Here is an 18,385-nt window from a genome sequence, read left to right as displayed (position 1 = left end):
CCATTTGGCGCGAATGCTGTGCCTACGGTCTTTCTGTTCATCGACAAAATGATATTGCTCTCTATTGTATGTTATAAAGCTAAGGCCTTCACTTTTGTGCGATCATTGCGCCAATATGGACTGGGCAATGTTGTGCCCCTACGCAGTTTCGCCGCCTAGACTGCAGCTACTAAAATGCTATGCCAGCTCATGGCATCGGCTATACGCACGAGCTTTCGGTAAAGTCTATTGCAGTTCAATATGAGTGACTTTATAATGCTTTGCAGGATGGTCGTATTCCAAGAAGTGACTGACAAGCGGGGTTGTTTGCCTTGGCGTTCCATCGCGTATGAGTTGCGATCTACGGGGTATGATCGCCAGAACAGAGACGGGAAGTTATACTGCTCTCTTGGGATCGCATCGAGGCATTGCACTGGCGCTGTAGTGGGTACAGATGCCCGTTGGCTGGAGTAGCATGGAACCTAAAACAATGTGGTATACTCGCTGTTTGACTTAAGAGTAAAAAAGATCTTAAGGTGGCTCCATCCGTTGCAATAATTCCAAATGATTAAAGTATACTGGAGCTGTAGTGGCTACAAATACCTGTTGGCGGGAGCAGCATGGGACCTGAGATCATATGGTCCACTCCCAGTATGACTTAAGGTTAGAAAAGATCTTAAGATTGCTCAATCTGTTGCACTAATTCCAAATGATCAGAGCAGAGTTCCTTTTGTAGCAATCCGAACAAGTATACTCCTAAAGTCGGGTGTTGGTCTCGATGCGGTCCCGCTGTTAGGTGTTTCTTCTGTGACGAACGACTGAAGATGAGGGTTACCTATATGTACAAGGTTAGATTGCCAAGGTTGGCTCTTCTTCGTGTTTAGAACCGGCTGCTATGCGAATGGAGGCTGTCTAGTCTGACCATCCCATATAGCAATCGACGAAATTCCAGCGTGTTCTTTGAATTGAAGTAATCAGTTTTTTTTATTATTATTATTAAGTTTTTGACTTATAAAATAAAATATGTTTTATACTCCCCACGAAGCCAACGATTTTAAGGTTTTGCTTTCCATTTCATTTTGGACAAATTTACATAGCAAAGCTATCTGTTGATTTCGTAGATTAATAAATACTCAAATCACATAGCAGCGATTTCCACGTCTCTCATAAATACTAAATTAATGACCTGACGTTCAAGAGCGCTAGCGACAGCTGAACCAATTTGCGTGATCTTGGATTTTTTTGTAAAATCATAATCAAAATGTAATTTAAGTGCAAGTTATGGAACGTTTCCGTTTCCACAAAAAAACTTAGCTTGCAACTAACTTTCTGCGCATGACAACAATAGCAGCAACAACAATAATACTTGCTTTAACTTACGACGGCAATAACAACAACAGTAACAGTAATCAAATGGGCATCCGATTGAAAATTCCTACTGCATGGGAAGTGCTGACGCTTTGTCGGCAGGGTAGCGTGAGACAATACAACAACTTCAACGAGCAGTTACGGAAAGCAGTATCAACGGCAGCGACGCTTATGACGCATAGGGTACCCAGAGGTTAATACCTTAGCTTTTATGCATATAGTTTTTTAGTCTAAGTCCAGCTCTGTAACTACTAAGTTTGGCAGGAGAAATAAAGTCCAGGTGAATAAAAAACAAACAAAATCGTGTTTGATTACTTGCATGTGAACTTTTGCAACAAAACATACAAAACTATTAGTTTTATTCTAGAAAATGGAGGACCTCCCCATATAATTTTATGATCTAAACAACTTGTAATAAGAAAAAATGCATCTCTTGCCTCTATAAATCGAATAGGAATTCCCTTATGTGCCGATTTTCCTATTGCCTAGTACGCGCACAACCAATATACATACATACATACATACATCTATACTACATTTGTTATTTATGTGAGTGAGCATATGTCGGCTCTTCAATTTATGGTGGCTAGCTGTATGCTTATACTCAGCATAAATGAGAATTTGAAGTTTGAATGAAGTTTGCTTATGTTGGCTCTGCAATTCATGGTGGTCCCATGACCATTGCAGCATTACGAAGCGGATGTTCGGTTTACTTTTTGGTCAATAACTTGAGTTCTTATACACGTATATGTTTTTTTTTCAATAGTACACTACAAGAATTCTGCATATGACTCGAATTGATAGGTTGAGCCGCAAGTACGATCATATCTTTCAGCTCTATTGAGGAAGGAGTCACAACGTGCTGAAGAGTAGGACTTTGAAACTGGGCCGAAACGATGTACATATGTGTCAGGTCAACCAAAGGCTGCACCCAAAGGCTGTGTTTTACCACCTCTCCTTTGGATTTGCTGATGATCTAGCTATTATGGTTAGAGGCAAGTTTGACTCTACTATAGCCGATCGCATGTAACTAGCTCTCGACATTGCTAGTTGACTGGTGGCAAGAGAAAGGATTCTCGATAAATCTGAACAAAGCTTGTGTGGTACCTTTCACCAGAAGAAGGAAGTTAGGATTAGGGTCCCTAATACTTGTGAATGCAAACTTAACTCTATCCGGGGATATAAAGTATCTAGTAATCCTTGATAAAACTTTGACTTGGAAAAATCATTTATCGTACATCACAAATAACGCCTTGAGAGTAATATACACGTGCCAAAAAAAGATTTACGTTAGGTGATGGCACGGTCTTATAAAACAATAATTGTGCCAATGATGAACTACGGCTCTTTGCTGTAATACGAACACGGGAGCAATGCAAACCTGCCGCACAACGGCTTTAGAAATGGTCACTGGACTCATTCCACTGCACCTTGTAGCCAAACGATCGGCAGCTAGAGCAGTCCTAAGACTTCCTGAACTAAAGGGTTTTCCAATAAGGGGTGTTATTCCCGTAAAATATCAGTAGTTTCGTTGCTTGTGTGGCACGTAGCGCCGTCTTGTTGAAAATAAACGTTGTCCAGATCAATACCATCCAATTTTTCCATAAAAAATCGTTAATCATCTCTCAATAGCGCAATTCATTCTCTGTAACTGTGGTTCCAGTTTCATTTTCGAAAAAGTAAGGTCCAATGACTCCGCCGTACCATAAACCGACCAAACAGTCACACGTTGAGGATAGAGAGGCTTTTCAACAATAACTCTAGGATTTTCTGAGCCCCAGATCCGACAATTTTGCTTGTTGACGAAGCCACTGAGGTGGAAATGGCCCTCATCACTCAAGATGATTTTTCGATGGAATTTCGGATCATTTTCATGCATTTCAACGACCCAATCAGCAAAGACACGACGTTGTTGATGATCGGCCGGCTTGAGTTCTTGTGTTAACTGGACTTTATAAGCCTTAAGACCCAAATCTTTATGCAAAATACGGTGTAATGATGTTTGTAAAAATATTCGAGTTTTACGAACCGTCTCTGCCAAATTTTTACCAATTTTATAGTGTATTTTAAAAATTCCAAGGCGTAGCGGTCTATTCAAAATAACACCTGTTATTGGAAAACTTTTATTTCATCTTAAAGAAGGCAATCATTTAAGGCATGTAGGAAATCTGGGTTCAATTCTGAACTCTCCGTACCTGACGGTCTCTGGCAAGATGGATAGAAAACTAGAATTCTCCAAGAATTTCAAGGTAGTCATCAGTGATCGCTCAGCGTGGAGAAATAATGAAGTATCTTTAAACCAGGCGCATAGGTGTGGTTTACTGATGGGTTTAAAATGGAAGACGGCAGTGCCGGAGCTGGAATTGTCGAACCAGACTTTAAGAAGCCAGTTGCAATGGGAAAAACGACTTAAATTTTTCAATCGGTGGTCCATGCCTTAGAGCTATGTGCCAGGGAATTGAGGCCACTCGCGAAAATGGGTCAAAAACTCCCCTCATTAGTCCTGAACCTTTCCGTGGGGTAAAAAAACCTTCAAAAGTGCATTTTTACGTGAGCGGGAAAAACGAGGCCTAAGAGCCGAAATGGGTATGCGGAAATCGAAAGCACTTATTGATTCAGAATATAGACATAAAACTCTACAGTGAACTACTAACAGGACATTGTGAACTCATTTACCACAAGAAAAAAATTGGTGTGGCAAAAAATTTCTTGTAGATTCTTGTAAACTCTGTAAAGAGCCAGAAGAAACAACAGAATATGTTGTATGCGATTAATGAACGTACGGCCTGCAGAAATAATTATATCCACTTCGAACCTGGATATGGTTTACTGTTGGGTCGTAACTAGAAGATGGTAGAACAAGGGAGGGAATCAAAGAGCCTAAATTCAAAAAATCGATCCAATAGGTTTTTACCCAACAATATTCCAAGAAATACAGAAATGCTTGCCATAGAGATATGTGTGGGGTTATATCTCCGAAGTAAAATGAGAGAAGCCCACATTTAAATACTTTCAGATTGTCAGGCGGCTGCGAAGGCTCTTTTACCGACTAATCACTTGAAAAAGGTAAATGACTCCCTCAACTTTGTTTACAAGTTAGAGAACTTCAACGCAGTATTATTAGGTTGGGCTTGTGGACATGAGGGATATTAAGTTTTTTTTTAATAATAAAAAATTAACTATTTTTTTTAATTAAAAAAAAAACAAAAAAAAAACAAAATTCACATCGTTTTACCAATAAAATTTCCAGTTTTGTCTTAATTTGTTTACCAAAAAAATTATTCAATTATCCAATTTTGTTCTTTTAATTTGTTTACCAAAAAACATTTTACAATTTTTGTTTTAAGTAAAAAAACAAAAAACTACATTACAACTTATATTGTTTTACCAATAAAATGTTTCATTTTTTTTAATTTGTTTACCGAAAAAATTATCCAATTTTGTTCTTTAAATTTTTATACCAAAAAACATTTTCCATTTTTTTTTTTAATTAAGAAAAACAAAAAAAAATTTTACATCATTTTACCAAAAAAAATGTTTTTTTTAATTTGTGTACCAAAAAAATTATCCAATTATCCAGTTTTGTATTTTTTTTATGTTTTTACCAAAAAACTTTTTCCAATTTTTTTTTAGGGGAAAAAGAAAGCATTTATTTTGTTTTCTCGTAGACCGACAATTGTTTGACTTACAATTAAAAGAAAAAAGTCTTGCACAACCTTCAATCCTCCTATCCGAGTATCTCGGCAACCACTTCAAAATTAAAAAAATTAAAACATATAAAAAAAATTAAAAAAAATATAAGTAAATTAAAAAAAACAAAATTTTAATTACAAAAAAATGTAAATTGTTTTACCAAAACAAATTTTTGTAATTTTCCAAAAAAAAAACATTACAAAATTTTGTTTATTAAATAAAAAAAAATTTAATTATAAAAAAATAAACAAAAAACTAAATTTAAATGGTTTTACCAAACAAATTTTCCAATTTTTTTACCAAAATAATTTTCGAATGTTATTTTTAATTTCTTTACCAAAGAACGTTTTCCATGTTTTTTTTTTTTAATTTTTTATCGGAAAGTCAGAGAAAAATCTTATAGAAAACATTTATTTGATTTTCTTGCAGACCGACAATGGTTTGACTGACAATTCAAAGAAAGAAGTTTTGCACAATGCACTTCCTGCACAATTTATGTTACTGTATTCTATACATCTTCACCACATTTTATCAAAATCAAAGTGGTGAAGTACACTTGACATGTTTCGCCCCTTATATAACTAAACACTTTCCTAAATGAGCTACCCGGTTATTACTTTTGACTATAACATATAAATAATTCACACATCTTCCTATATTAACTGCCCACTTTCTCCTCTTTACACAACCAACCTGCCTTCCACTCCTCCTAAGCTAATATACTTAAATCTATTTTTTCTTATAAGTAAAACCCTACAAAAGAAAATATAAAAAATAAATAAATCCCACCAATAAATAGTAAACATGCAATCAGTACCGTTCTGCTCATTTACTGCGTTCTTGATGTTGCTATCAGTCGCCATCGCAAGTTCGATGTCGTGTTTTACCAGGTAATTACCTGCAACTAATTGAATTCAACACACTTGTCTGTTGTAAATCACATTTCAGATATGGATTTCTGTTTGCCAACAATGCAAAATCCCTTTCACGCGAACACAAAAAGCATCAAATAAATACGTACACATGTGTGCATACACAATGTTATAGGGTCTTTCAAGTAGGAGTTGCATGCTAATTTTTTTTAATTCTATTTTTTCGACAGCTTTCATAGTTCGATGATGTGTGCTTCACAAATGTTGAGTTGAAAATCTGCAATTCTATAAAAATTTGCGCTGCAGAAAAATTGTGGTTTGTCATAATCGGGCAGATCCCTGAATAAAAATGGAAAAAGAACACACGGCATTTAAATTAAAAATATCGCTACTGCAAAGGAAAGCTTTGAAGGAGTTTAAAATTTGTCAACCCTAAGGCGTTCATAGCAAATTGAGATATGCTTGTCAATGCGTCTTGCTTTATAGCCATTGGCACAAACAGTTTAAGCCAAAATAAATTTTCGGGAAAAATTATTTTGCGATATCCTGCATTCCAAGTAGCCGGCAAAATCATCTGATTTAATACCTCTGAACTATTTTCTGTTGTTCCATCCCAAGTATAAAGTATATGTAGAGAAATCAACAGCAACTGAAGCTCTGAACAATAAAATTCGGCGCGAAATTGCCGAGAGAAAGCCCCAATTATGGGCACATGCCATCAAAAATTTCACCGCAAGGGTCACTGTGGTGGATATTTGTAAAATATAATTTAACATTCAATAATTGCATGTCAATAAACGAGTAGTAAATATAATATATAATATTTTTTATTTTTTACCTTTTATTTAAAAAACAATCTTAAGCTTGAAAGACCCTGCAGATGTACATATTTATTTGTATGTACAAACTTATGAACTTGCATGGAATCACGCTCGATTACACGAAGCCCTGCCCTTCCAAAGTGTTCTGTAGTTGTACGACTGACATCCTTACTGCAACGAACCGCGCACAACAGCCAACGAACCAAAAACAACAAAAATATGCCACACTGACAGGCAGCAATGTCATCGAAATGCATTTATAATGCGTGCGTGTGTGTGTGTATGTGTGGTTTTAGGATTCATCCTTGCCTTATGACGCCTTCGTTGTTCATGATAGGTGCAGCGAGCAACTTATTACTTCAAATACATCAAGAGCAACATTCGAACAGCCGCCCAGTCAGCCAGCAACAAGCAGCAAGCAACAATAAATGCTGCATTTGTGACGCGCTGACTGTTATCTTGCTGCAATTGCTGCTACATACTACTGTTGCTGCCATTGTCGGCACGAGTGAGCGCCACACGAGCGCGCGAGCGTCAAAATCCCCATAGTTAGCCCAGCCAATCACTAAGCTAGCAAGCAAGCAACCAACTCGTCACTGTACGCTACTCTCAGTTTCATTTTGTGTGCGGAACGCGTTGGTGGCAAACAAGCAAAGTGTGCACTCGCGCTTTAAATGTAAAATTTAGAGAATATAAAAAACAAAAATCAAACAGTGGAAAAATAAAAACAAAAAGTTCAGAGGAAAAATTAATAAACCGGTAACGGCCAACAGATCTCCTTCGTCTTAACAGCAAGAGTGTGCTAATAACAAAATTAAATCGTTTTTGTGTACTTGCACAACAAAAAGAAAAAAACTGTAGCAATAAATGTAAAGGAACAGCACAAATTAAAGCGGTGCAAGAGCAACTGTTGAACGGTGTTTCTGATGATTTGTTTTGCTATGAATTCTCTTTCATTACTGTGTGAGAAGGTCTGTTATTATTAAGGTTGTAAAGTTGTAAAGTGCAAATAAACAGCAGTGCCGTGAAATATAAAATAAAAAAGGAGAAGTATAAGGCGAAAAAACAAAGAAAAATAGCATGTCATAGCAGCTGCTGTAATTGAATTGTGCGCTTCTCTGTGAACTGCCATTTCTCTGCGTACACTGCCTGCATAATAAAAGCAGAAGAAATGAGAAGTTATTCCCTGCAATAGCAATTCAGTTAGATGCCTTGCTGTGAGCAGCAAAAACAACTAGGTATGTATGAATTTGTACGCACTCTCAGGCCAACACACAGACTTACATACATACATGCCTTAAACAAATGTTCATGTAACGGCATCACCATCCGTCTTACATGTGTACCACCGCCAGCCAAATTCAATTCAATTGAATTTTGCTCTGCTTGTTTTTCTTACTTTAAACCAGTTCTTTGTACTTGATTCCTTTCTTCTTTTAATTGGTTTTTCATTCTGCCAGTGCCGATGAACTTGCTGCAAATTGTAATACTTGTATGTAAGTATGTGTAGATACATATGTAATTGCTTTGTTCCTTCGTTTTTTGCCCTTATGATTTCTTTGATTTAAACCAAACTTTTCATTACGAATGCAGCTTTGTGGCTTGGAGCTTTGTGATAAAAATTGTTCTACAGTATTTCTCGAAGTGTATAATACACACAGTTATTTACTATAATTAATTTTGAGAAAAAAAACATACATTTAGACCACTTTCGAGATTATGGGTAATATAGTCAAAATATCCATAACGCGTCAAATGTGCACGACTAAAAACTTCACCGCCTTCATATTGATTAAATTTCGAAAAGCCGCCCTACTATAAAGTACCATAAATTGCGGAGGGGATATATTGAGTAGTTGCTGTACCCCTTGCAAGTTAAGATTTTTCTGCAAGTATTCCGAGACTAACAAAGACACTAGCAACTGAGATTACAAATTATAAAAGATTTTTACAAAACCAAAACAAAAGCGATTTGTGTTTTTTTGCTATTTCGCCAATTACGAGTTCTAGAGCGATATGAAAATTAAATACGACTTATACAGCATTTTTGCCAGAAAAAAATTAACCAAGTCGTTCGGCTGAAAAAAATATCGGGGGGACCAAGTTACATAAATTTGGTACGAGTTACTTATGGGTCAGACTTTGTTCCAAATAATTACAATTTTCATCTTATCGATCTTGAGAGTTCTCGCGTTTCCACTGCCGTTTTATTTTCAAAAAAACAAGAGGCCGAAAAAGAGCCACTTTTTTGGATAGGGATTGCCAGTGAACCTATAAATAACTGACTGCTGCAACATCTACTAGACAGCGTACTAAGTGTCCCTATCTCTCTTAAAATTAGAATATCCCCTGTAAAACCTTGATCAATGAGTTCCGGGAATATATTCAGAAAATTCAAAACTCAAATTTATTCCTCAAAAATGATACTATCGCCTTCAAAGTACTCTCCGCCAACTGCAACACGCTGATGTCAGCGTTTGATCCAGCTCTCGAAACCTTTCTGGTCCTCTATTTTTGGTACAGCCTACAGATCCGAATCGAATTTTTTTATGTTATTACTTCCTTTTACTCCGTTTTTTGACTCCATTCAACAGAAAAATATTGCAGGGAGCCATGTCTGTTGATCGGGGAGCCATATCGGTGTTTGTTGGATGGTAATTATTTATTTCGATCTTGGTCGAAAATTCGCGGATAATGATGGCACTGTGCGACGGTGAGTTATCAGGATGTAAAATACACGAGTTGTTTTCCCAAAAATCCTGTTTTTTTTTTTTTGAAGAACTGCTTCATGTAAAGGCCTCATTATACCCAAATAATAGTCTTTATTAACTGTACGACCTTCTGGAAGAAACTCGTGGTATACAATACCGTTGCAATTCATAAAAATGTTGGGCATTACTTCCTTTTTTGACCGAAAACGAGGTGATTTTCTTGATATTAGTTCATTCAAAGCTCTTCACTTCCTCGCCTGACATCTGGATTGCCTATGGTACCACGTAAATCTACGTGTCGTCTCCAGTAATGATGCGTTTGATGAATGTTGGGTCTCATTCAGCCTTGGACATTGCAAGTATATCTTTGGCGATATGAACGCGGCCCTTTTTTTGCAATTTAGGTGCTTTGAGGCCAACTTTGCAGCAACACGGCGTAAACACAAGTCATTAACCACATTTCTTGTAGTTCTCTGCCAGCTCTCTGATGATTAATTTGCGGTTATTTATCAACTTTCACTTTATTGATGTTTTCATCAGTTTTCGATGTCATCGGCCTGCTACTTTCTTCATCCTCGATAGACTCAAGATCCCTTCCGAAGCGTTCATGCTACTCGCAAACGGTTGTTTTTTTAGAGTATAATTATTGAAACAGTTTCCCAACGTATATAAGATTTTCGCAGCATTGAATCATTTTTTACGGAAAATTTAATAAAAATTCGTTGTTGCAAGTTCAAATCCATTTTTAAAACTGTAAAATATCGAAAATACGTGCTGAGGTAGATTTACTCAAGACGGTGTAAATTTTACAAATATCAAGCAATGACAGCCTAAATAAGAAAAACAGAACTCAAATAATTTGACTTTCACCTGGCGGGTGTTCCATGAACTTTTTGATTAAGGTGATATAATTTGCCTGGGTATTCTCTATTCCAAGTAGGTAGGTAGGTAGGTTTGGCAGCCGCATCGCACATAGGAACAATGATGCCACTTAGACTACGAAAAGAGTTCGTTGTGAGCCGCAGGGGTTGGGCTAGATTTGCCTTTCCAGATTGAACCATCCTAAGCTTTTGACGAAACGTAAAAGGTTGTTGATACCTAAAGTGTATAGATCATCCATATTCATAAAAAGTAGGATCTTAAATATCGGTTTCTACTTCTGGCTCTAGCCGGGCATGTGCAAAAAAGGTGTTGAATTGTTTTCAACTCCTCCTCACTCCTACAGCTGCGATAAAACTCACGCATGTAAATGCCTCTTTGCGTGATTTCCTATGAGATAATGTCCTGTGAGGGCCCCTACTAAGGTCCTAATTTGAAGTCTACTCAATTTTATAATATTCTTGGACAGACGTAAATTTAGCCTTGGCCATGTTTGCCTAGCAATTTCACAGCTATTGGCACTAATCCATCTTTGATTTGCAGAACTGATTAGTGCGGCCTTAATAAGACGCTTACAAGCTTTGCGAGAGGTACCTCCATGAAATTACTTATGTTTGGCATACAGGTACCTTCTCTTGCAATTTGCAGCTCTACAATACCTTGGTATATATCTGCGTCCTGAAACTCAGCATAAGATAACACAATACTGTTTAGTCATCCCATTAAGAGATTGGCGCCAATGTAAGACACTCCTTGATGTTATGTGAAATGCATCCAGAGTCCGTAGGGCAGCTTGGCTGTCTGATAGAATGCATACATATTTTGATGATATTCGGTTTATCTCCAACCATCTTAAGACTTCATGAAGAGCGTTTGTTTTCGCTTGAAAAACACTACAGTGATCTGATAGTTTAAAGAATTCACTAATAAAAAGCTCTTCGCAATTAAACCCTGATCCTACACCGGTATGCATTTTAGATCCGTCCGTGTACATCTTAACGGGTGCGTTGGGCGTTAGATCTTCTACACGGGATTTTCATTGAAAAATTCCTTTCGAAGCAGGTAATATATCGAAGGGTATTAATCACAATCACTGGGTATATCCGTAGAGGAGTCTAAGTTGGCTGAATGTCCATGTGAGACAGTCTTCCATTGTCAGCTCGCTCTGAGCCTTAAAGCGGAACAGGCTGCTGAATATTTGCAGAAGAGATCAAGGTGGGGGCAGATGTAACATGATGTCCAAAGCCATAGATGTAACTCTACGATATTTTCAATTAGTCGAGCAACCTATAATGTTTATTAAATTTCAGTTAGTAATTTTTTTTATTTTTTGTCTTTGTAGGAGAATAAACTCTTCAAGGTGAATTCCAAAATAAACAAGAGTGGCGTCATAAAAAATGTTTTTTGATGGCGCCATCTTTTTAATGAGTTAGTGCGTTGGAAATTACATCCCTAGGTGACTTCCAATGAAAGCTTGGAAGCATTCGGTTCAGTCGAAGCGAAGTTATTGCATCTAAAGTGTCAGTATGTTTGTGTCATCGGTACAAAAATGAGTTTCGAACAAAGAACTGACATCAAATTTTCTTTTAAAATCGCTAAAACGTTTACCGAAACATTTGAATTGATGAAAAAAGTTTATGGCGATGATTGTCTATCTCGTGCCAGAGTTCATGAGTACACGTTTCAAAGATGGTTATCAGGACATAAATGACAATGAACATACGGACATCCTGAAGGACATTCTGATCAATGATCTGAAACACTCTTTCGAAAAGCTTTTAGATCGCGGAAAACAGTGTATCGAGGCCCGAGGGGACTATTTTGAATAAATAATCTCGAAGTTATCCGAATAATGGTTCTGTCGTTTCTATTTTAGCTCAGTCTTGTTTATTTTGGACTTAAAAATTACCAAAACTAAACAACAAACAAATAAATTGGCAATAATCCTGCTGCTGCACTGTTAAAAGCAATCTTAAGGCTTATAAGGCTTTTAAACGCATTTTTGCGAAATATTTTTAGAACTTAATGGAATGCTTTAAGCGCTTAAAATAAGTTTTAAAAGCATACATTTTGTATTGGTCTGGTAAGACTAAGCAACAATAAATAATAATTTCGCGCATGCAGAACAGCAAACAACGCTCGATTCGATTTAGCATCTAACTGCTTTTAATTTAAAGTAAATATGCATTTTAGAGTTTTCGAAAAAGCATTCCTTTTTAGCATTCCGCTTGGCTTAAACAATGCAAAAAAAAACCAATTAAATATTTTCAGCTCATGCTTTTCGACATTGCCATGACATTTTCCATTTATTATTCAAAATTCTACAATGACTTGCAAGGCATGGAATACTTACTTCCACTCCAAACTGCTGGCAACCAACAAATCAGAAATCAAAACAATATACTTAATATTATTTTTAGAAGCCTAGCACACACATGACTTACTTCACTTCACAGTGATCTCTCGACATGCCAGAGGGCTGCTGTCCCCGTTCTTCGCCATCTATCTATCATGTCATGCTTAGCATGCTTGCCATATTGATTGGCCATTCTCGGTTTGCCTCTCCCATTGAACATCTTTCAAATAAATACCAACATATTTGTATGATTGTATGTATGTTCGCATGTATGTGTGTATGTATATTTGGTGTGCCGTTTATTTGATTGTCGCACGTTTCGGTATAATTTTGGTTTTTGGAATTTCCCTATATATGCAAATTGTAATGGATATTTAAGGCATGCGTCCATTAATATACATATGTATGTGTGCATGTGTAAGTATATATATATGTGTGTATGTGCACCCATTTAAATGTGTGGGCTGCTTGAGGGAAGCGAACGACTTTAAGAACGGCCAATATACCATTTCCTCCTCGCTGGCGCAAAGGCCTATTTGGAATTCTGTTTTTAGGCAGCAATGAATTTTCAGTGTGTTATTTGTGGTTCACAAGTGGAAGTGAGTCAGCCCTCCTATATTCGTGCTCACAACTGTATGATGGCGCCCCACTTTTTTACATTTGTCAGCATTTTTTTGCATGTGTTTTCTTGTATGTGTTTCCAGGGACTACGTAATACACTTGAGGAAGAGATGTTGAGTGGAAGTATACTATAAGTAAACAGCGTTACGATTGAGCCACCGTTTCCATGACGAACGATTCGCCATTGCCAGGATTGCTGGCCAAGGTCTGTTGAGAACTGCAGCAGCTTTCCACAAATATTTTTAATTTATGGTGTGATAACAGGAACAACAACCTTTGCTCAACTAAAATCGCAAATTGAGAGCGGCGAATTGGTCCGACGTATTAGACATTACTTTTAAAAAAATGTATGCGACGTCGGTCCATTCAGACATTCCAAATATTATATCTCTAGTTTTGCAATCTTTTTATATATTTTTATTATTTTTTAAAATTTTTTTTTATTAGTAAATTTTTAAAATATTTTTTTATTATTTTTTTAAATATATTATTGTTTTTTTTTTGTGTTTTATTTTTTCTTTTTTTATTATTATTATTTTTTTAATATTTAAATTTTTTTATATATTTTTATTATTATTTTTAAATATTTTTTTATTATTAAATTTTGAAAAACTTTTTCATTATTTTTTAAAATATTTTATTATTATTATTTTTTTTTTGTGATTTATATTTTCTTTTTTTATTATTATTATTTTTTTAATATTAAAATTTTTTTTTTATTTTTTAATTTTGTCGCTTTTTCAAACCTACACCGGGCATCTTTATTTTTTACATAGTCCCAAAACAATCTTTGCTAAGTATTTTTCACTCACTGCGCCTTGAAAATTGCACATCTGAAAATATTTTGTTTAATAGTAAAATTTTTTTTTATTTTATAACGCATAGAATATTCAAATTGTAAGAATTTGTTTTGTTTGTTTTTGAATTTAATATTCAAAATAAATGTAAAACAAGTCACAAAAAAATTAATTCTGTATAACAAGTTGCAGTACAGAAAAGTTTGGGAACCGCCTCCTAATGCTATCGATCTCTCAACTTATAATACAATCTCAACTTATAATACAATAGCATAAGTTGAGATTTCTCTTAACTGTTTGTAACGTTGGATACACCATGGTCTTTTGTCGGTTTATTTTATTCTACTTTTTATTCTATTCGGTTTTTGCTCATGCATGAAATTATTCCGATTGTGTGCCCGCTGATTTATCTGATATAATGATTTAGTCAATGCGACCGTGATTTCTCTTTTTGCAAGTGAGGGCCAGTTAAATGGAGCGTGGGAAATTGAGTCTTAATCCGAAACTAATTGTTGCAGGTGTATGTACATATGTACATATGTACAGGTACATTCATATATACTCGGCTTTCAAGGACGAAATTTGTTAGACAACTTTAACTGTTATTTGACAATGGCAAAAATCCATTAGTAATATTACAATATTATTTTTTTTTTTTTGAAATTTTACGCTAATAAATATTAAACCTTAGTATAGGTATAAAAAAGTAAAAAAAAAAATTAATAAATTATATAAAATATATTGAGCACTTTTCTTAAAAATGTGTTTCCCAACACTGGAACATTAGAACGGAACATTAAGCCAAATTAATCTGGTAGAGCAAAGTTTTTTTTTTTTGCATTTGGTCTCCAAAACGTCAAAATTTATAAAAAAGTATTGGCAGCTTAGGTCAATTTGAAAAAAAATTAAATTTAGGTATCAAATAAATAGGAAAAAATCAAAGTTGCTCCTACTGCTACCTGATAAAGTGGCCCGTTTAGATGATCTTTTGTTTTTTGGGAAGTCACCCGGAAACATGTTTGAACATTTTTGTTTTTTCAAACATGAACGTTTGGAAATGTAATACACACGTTTTTACGGTATCGCAGAAAACGGAAAGCCTTCTTATTGCCAGTATTGTATGGGTTTAATGAGTACCTGAAAATTATAACAGATGTCGAACGCCACCTCAAATCACACATTAGGCTTACCCAAAAGATATTTCAAAGGAACTCTAATTTTGTGACTTCACTTTCAAATATATTTGTTGTGACAACCATTTGAAACATAGCCCAAGAATAGTTTCGTAAAGCAAAAAAAATTTGCTCGCGCAAAAAAACCCATCACATAATCAAAAGAAAAGCTTGGTGCCATACCGCACAGGCTTTCTAAATTTCCATGCGGTCGTACTGACACAAAAGGCTTATTAAAAAAACAAGAACTGGTCTATAAAATGCGAATTTGAAAAGGTTACAAGCTTAATACCTCGCTCAGTGATTTCAGTTTTCCCTAAATGTTTTTATGTGAAAAAAGATTTCGTGAAATTAGTGCCTTGGCTGCTCACAAAGCAGAGTTCGACACAGTGTTTGCTACCACTGTTTAGTTGATCGCAGCTGAATAAGGCCAATATGGGCTTGTATCCATATTACTAAGAGGGGTGCCTTTTATATGTCGGGATTTGGCAACCCTGGGGTTGCAATCTGGCAACTGACAGCTGTATCGCAAAGTTTGACATTTTTTGACATTTACATACTCAGAACGTTTTGAAATACCAGCGCTATTTGTGTTGTTTACAGTAACTTAAAAGATTCATCTCGGTCCAAAAATGGAATTAAATCCTGAACATTTTCGTGCGATTATTTTTTTACAAATTTCGACGTGGATTAACTCAGCCACATTGCATGGATGAACTTAATTCATTTTTTGGCGATGAAGCTCCATCAAGGACCAGTGTTTATCGATGGTATGGTGAATTCAATCGTGGTCGTAGCTCACTCCAAGACGAATTTCGTCCAAAATCAGTTGTTGTTCCGAAAACCATTGATGCTGTGCGCGAACTGATATTGCAAGATCGTCATGTGACCTATCGTGAGATTGAGACAATCTTAGGCATTAGTGGGACCAGCATACATTCAATATTGCATAAACATTTGACTGTCAAAAAAATTTGTTCGCGTTGGCTCCCACACAATTTGTCAATCGCTCAAAAAAAGGCTCGTGTCGTTTGGTCGAAGGAAATACTCAAAAAATACGATCGCGGGGCTTCGAAACACGTCTATGACTTCGTGACAGGTGACGAATCATGGATTTACGCGTATGAGCCCGAAAGTAAACAGCAGTCGACTGTATGGGTGTTTCAAGATGAGCCAATTCCAACAAAAGTTGTTCGCGCACGAAGCACTTCCAAGCAAATGGTCGCCTGTTTTTTCGGGAAAACTGGACATGTCGCAACCGTACCACTAGAACAACGCAGAACAGTAAATTCTGAGTGGTACACAACCATTTGTTTGCCAGTTGTCTTCCAAGAAATTATGAAAACCAATCGCCAAACACGGATCGCTCTTCACCAGGACAATGCGAGCTCTCACACATCGGCTCAATCAACTGCATTTTTGAGCACCCAAAACATCGAATTAATGGGTCATCCCCCGTATAATCCTGACTTGGCACCGAATGACTTCTTTTTATTCCCGTACGTAAAAAATAAACTGAGAGGTCAACGTTTTTCGTCACCTGAAGAAGCGGTTGCGGCATTCAGAATGCATGTTTTGGAGGTACCTCATTCAGAGTGGCAAAAGTGCTTCGACAATTGATTCAAACGCATGCAAAACTGTATAGATCTTCATGGAAAATATTTTGAAAAACAATAAAGTGATTTTCGATGATTAAAATTTGTTTTTGTTCTCTAATCCCGAAATATAAAAGGCACCCCTCGTATCTGATAAAATTCACATGACTATATTGAAAATCGAAAAACGTTCATTTAAGCAGCGCTATTGGCGGCCGCCGTAACCGGATGGGTTGGTGCGTGACTGCGATTACGAAATTTACAGGTTCGAATCTCCAGGAATGTAACACCAAAAAGAAGACGAAGTTTTTTCTAATAGCGGTCGCCCTTCGGCAGGCAATGGCAAACCTTCGAGTGTATTTCTGCCTTAAAAAAGCTCCTCATAAAAAGAAATGTATGTATATCAGCCGTTCGGAGTCGGCTTATAACTGTAGGTCCCTCCATTTGTGGAACAACATCAAGACGCACACCACAAATAGGAAGAGAAGCTCTGTCAAACACCCAAAAAGGGTGTACGCGCCATTTATCTATACTATAAAGGTGAATGTCTGTACGTTTTCCGCGCATCACTACGAAACGACAACACCAAATGACGTAAACATTTTTATACATTCATATTTTCACCCAATGAAGGTTATAGGCATGTTTTTATGATGGAACTCCCTTCCCACAGCCCCCAGGCCGCGCCACCACTCTCATTCGTCACTAATAATCGAATATTTGCTTAAATTTAATCTAAAAAATCTTAGTTTTTCCTATTTCCCTCTATTTATAGCTCACTGTAGACTTCATAATCCGCATAAGCTGATCAACTATGACCCAAATGCAAAGTTCAAAAACGGTTTGAGATAGAAAATTAATAAAAATAATTTTGCTTGATTTTTTTCTGATTGGTTGTTTTGATTTTATTCAACGAGGCATAGAAACGGATGCCGGGTATTGTAATATTATGGTTATTAATAAAAAATTATTTTCTATGAAATTATTATTTACATATTATAATTATTTTATATATATATCCTAAATCCCTCAAAACTACTCCTACGCGAGCGGGGCCGCGGGTTAAAGCTAGTATATTAAAGGAGGAATATTATTTATTCAATTACAACTGAACTGTTTTCTTGACAAACTCCCAGGCAAGTATAAAATTTTGTCAAATGGCTCGTCAGCGATTGCAAGCAGACAAGTTTTGACATAATTAAATACGTTAAGGTTTGCTCATATTGGTGTAAGGTGTTACCAGATTGACGCCAGTCTATCATTTCGCTGTTGTTATTGCTTAAATGCAATTTAATCCAACAATGCAAAGTCGCATTTTCATCGCGTTTGCCAATGTGACGCTACCGATTGATCAAATTCGCCAATTACGCCATTGTTTCACCTTCTCCAGCCCATTTTGATGTTGCACATACATACAACTGCATACAAGTAAAAAAACAACAACAAAAAACTACAGCTAACTATTAATTACTCGGCCGCCAGACCAACACATTTTCTGGTCTGTGTTTCGTTGTAATTATT

At 36.1% G+C, this 18,385-nt stretch overlaps 1 protein-coding gene across 5 annotated transcripts in view; it reads left to right on the top strand.

Moving 5' to 3' along the window:
* The window catches only part of LOC128870871 (alpha-mannosidase 2), a 147,211-nt gene that overhangs the window by 49,428 nt on the left and 79,398 nt on the right, over positions 1-18,385 (top strand). Inside the window, exon 1 of one of the 5 annotated variants that reach the window (XM_054113292.1) lies at positions 6,953-7,971. The exons of the other annotated variants lie outside the window; for them this stretch is intronic. The gene's annotated coding sequence lies outside the window, so the exon portion shown is untranslated. Of the gene's footprint in view, positions 1-6,952; positions 7,972-18,385 lie in introns of those variants that run through there. 5 annotated transcript variants of the gene reach the window in all.

The sequence above is a fragment of the Anastrepha ludens genome, chromosome 2 (assembly GCF_028408465.1).
Source record: "Anastrepha ludens isolate Willacy chromosome 2, idAnaLude1.1, whole genome shotgun sequence".
Taxonomy (NCBI): domain Eukaryota; kingdom Metazoa; phylum Arthropoda; class Insecta; order Diptera; family Tephritidae; genus Anastrepha; species Anastrepha ludens.
This window is presented reverse-complemented; position numbering and strand designations above follow the sequence as displayed.